Genomic DNA, 3,760 nt, shown 5'->3' with positions numbered 1-3,760 from the left:
CGCTCAGGCATATTTAATCATCATCATCAGCGAAAGCATAAAAAAAAGTGAGCAGCTGCGTAGGTTCGCGTGTTGCCTTACGGACGCGTAGTGGGCCCTTCGCTGATAACCAAAAGGAAGAATTATGGCGTAGTGGGCACTGCTCAACTGTACTTGCAAATAAGCCTTCTGGGAGAGTTTGAAAAAGCCAATTATTGCGCACAGACGTTCGGGGTTTTCTTGCGGCACGGTTGAGGCATCCACCAAGAACCGAAGCCAAGTTTGCATTTGAGAAGGCGGTGCGTTCTGCTCGCTCGATAGCGTTCGGAATGCTATCGCGTTCTGCTCTTGAAGGCGAAGCTCAAGCGGCCTTCATGTTAAAATTATTTTTTTGGGGAGGGGGGGGGGGGGGGAGCACGAAACTGTTTTATGCCGGGCTCCACCAAAAATTGAATGACGCCGTTTCCGTCACGGAAGAGACGTCGGCAAACAGGAAGCTTGCTTTCATCCCCCGAGATGGCGCCCTTTTACCATTCTCTGAGCTTTCTGCTGTGACGGTCTGCGCCAACAATGCAGACAAGGCTGAGGTTCGTAAGCTCACTCTTCATGGGCTAACAATGTTATCAAAATAGGATGCCTGCACTCCGCAGAAGCTTTAACTGGCGACGCGACACGTGGGGTTGGAGTGTGTCTTTTTTATTTCTCCGAAGAGAACTTATTTTTGTACGTGATTGGGACATCGAAAACACTGAAGACTCATGCGGTCAAGAGACGCGGGTTTCGGAACCGTCCCAGACCCGAGCGCGCGCGCGCGCGCACGCGCGCGCACACACACACACACACACACACACACACACACACACACACACACACACACACACACACACACACACACACACACACACACACACACACACACACACACACACACACACACACACACACACACACACACACACACACACACACACACACACACATACACACACAAACGCGAGCACGCGCGCCCTTATTTCCCTGAATTATGACCAATTTAGCGTTGCTAACTTACCACCACTGATGTATAAGAGGTTATCTTCCGGCACCAGACATTGTCGTGTCTTTTTTTTTTCTTTTTTTTTCCGTCCTGTGCTGAGCTCAGGAATGACAAGCGAACTGTTTGGTCTTGTGAACCATATGCGACTCACGGGGTAAAATATTTTGTCATTTTTTATGCTGCTTTGAAGCTGCTTCAGCGTTGTCAACAAAGCTGCTGGTTCCAGCAGGCTCTGAAGCACTGGAAAGGTCTCGAGCTTTCTTTATTTGCCTGGTGCCCCCGAGACTGGACGATGGCCATAGGCTGTTTGCATAAATATCGAGTTTCCTAGCTCGGCCGCCCGTGTATGGAGTGCAGTCGGTCCTTTCACTCGATGAAGGCAAACTTCACGTATCTTTCCTTATCGGGCGCGTGCATCGGAATCGATATGTGAAGCAGTACTTGTTTTGCATATCGCTTCCGTGTTTCCTTACTTTCGCTTTTTTTGCGATTATCTTTTTCGAGAGGGGTGTTTGGAGAAAACGAAGATTCTAGAACCTGCTTCGACGTGTGATGTATTTTCTGTGTTTTTATTGCGTTTATATGTCTTCTGGCTTATTCCAAATCCAGCATTTCTTTCCTTTTCCGCTTCGATGCAAATTACGGCGGGTTATAGAATATACCAGTTTAATGCAGAATTACGTTGGGCGAACTTGTGCATAGCTTAACGATAGATTCGTGGCGCTAACTTTCGGCAAAAAAAAAAAACAAGGAAAGAACAAGAAGAAGAAGAAGACGGCATAGGGCGCCCGTCTTCAAACCTGTTGGTTCTAGTAAAAACAATATCCCATGAACATTGCACGGCATGCTGTAGAAGCAGTGAGTCTAACATAGGGTGCTGCTTGGTTGACTGAAAGAGGGAATAGGAAAGGGATCACTGTATAGGAGAAATATGCTTTACGAAAGTATTATGTTGGGTGAGTTAGTGCAAAGCTTAATGAAAGATTTGCGGCGCGAACTGAGAGCTAAGAAAAAGAAGAAGACAGGATACTCTACTACAGCATATCTATTCTACAGTGAGGGCTTTTCTAGGCCCTCTTTCAATAAACCCTAGAATAACCTCTTCGCTTCTACGGTATGCCCTGCAAGGTTCATCGGATATTGTTTGAAGACTGGCGTCTTACCCTGTCTTGTTCTTTTTTCCTTAGTTTTCAGTCTGCGCCACAAATCTTTCGTTAAGAATATTCCCATTACTCTTGTACCTGAAACGTCGAAACCTTTACAAAGTCTGTACTTATCAGCAGAGTACCATGCTTAGCGGGTTGGTGCCCAGCTAAACAAGGTATTGTTGCGTAATGTAACATTAAGGAGCTAAGGAGCAGCCAGCGCGTTATTTGAGCGCCAACGTCTCTACATGTCACGTATCTCGCTACGTGCACCACGCGTAGCAAGCTTACAAAGGGACGCGAACATTATTGCACTTTATGAACTCGACTGACCTCAAAGGCCGATTGTGGGTCCCAACTTTTTCTTTTTTGTTTTTAATGTTTTGATCAGTTAGCTACTTTTTCCGTGCCTGGAATAGCGAACCGGATGCACGTCAGATTGACCCCCATTCATTACCTTCCTGTCGTCCTCTTGCTGGAAGCGTTCAGTGATATCGAAATCGGAGACCGTTACTCCGTGAAGATTCTTTACGTAAATTTCTGTTCTTTTCTTATCAGTAACACTGTTGGAGCAGCGAAACTTTAGAACCAAATCGCGCATGAATGATAGAAAAACAAAACTGAGAAAAGCTACATTGGAATGTGTAACTGAATATTTCATATTTGAATACAGCGAAATGCCAAGTTTGCACGGCATTCTGGAGCCAATGTTCCGCAATGGAGAGAAGTTTTATTGTCAAGGCACTGCCTCCAACCTGGGGTATCACTTGTTCGACCACCGATTTTCCTTTCTTACTGACATCGTTAACCTCTGTGTGTTATCTGAAGAACTGCGTTGGCGCACAGAAGCATCGCAGCAATGTCCTGGTCTTTCTTGGGCAAATCGTGGGGAACCAGCGCTACAGCTATTGGAGTCACTGTGGATTGTGCTTTGGCTTTGGCTGTGATACTTCGATCTCTTCTGGACATCATAATCACGCTTTTGAGCAAGTTAAAGACTCCGACAGCCCGAACTGCCCTAGTACTGCTGGAGGTCCTTAATCCGGTGTTTTCAGCGCTTCAGTAATCACCACGGCTCGCCCACGGCCCTCTCAAGGGCCGCGATTCCCCAATCGAATGTCAGAGCGCTGAAGTCGTTTAGGTCAGAGAAGCTCCGGCCTTTGTGACCGATTGTACCCCTTTGTACGTGCAGTGCTCTCCTTCTCTCTCTTTTTCTCTTTCTATTCCCCATTTCCTTGTCCCCAGTGCAGGGTAGCAAACCGACGCTCGCCTGGTTAACCTCCCTGCCTTTCCTCTTGCTTTCTCTCTATCTCTTTTTGCGTTGGCACATTTCAGTCTAGAATTTTCCTTTATTTATGGCTATGTGTACGTCACAGCGTAACTCGACGTTGCTTTGGGAGCCTATACGTGTTAAACTATAATACGTATAGGCTCCCAAAGCAAAATCGAGCGGCGCCACTGCTCTTATCGCAACTGGGGGCATCCACGGCCACAACACTGCCAACCCCGCTTCCGCGCACGCGCAGAGCTCTCGGATTGCATCTGTCGTGCGTCGCAATGTAACTATTGCTGACTAGCAGTGTTCTGGGCCGAATGAGGA

The sequence above is a fragment of the Rhipicephalus sanguineus genome, chromosome 5 (assembly GCF_013339695.2).
Source record: "Rhipicephalus sanguineus isolate Rsan-2018 chromosome 5, BIME_Rsan_1.4, whole genome shotgun sequence".
NCBI classification, from domain to species: domain Eukaryota; kingdom Metazoa; phylum Arthropoda; class Arachnida; order Ixodida; family Ixodidae; genus Rhipicephalus; species Rhipicephalus sanguineus.
Note: the sequence above shows the minus strand (reverse complement) of the source record.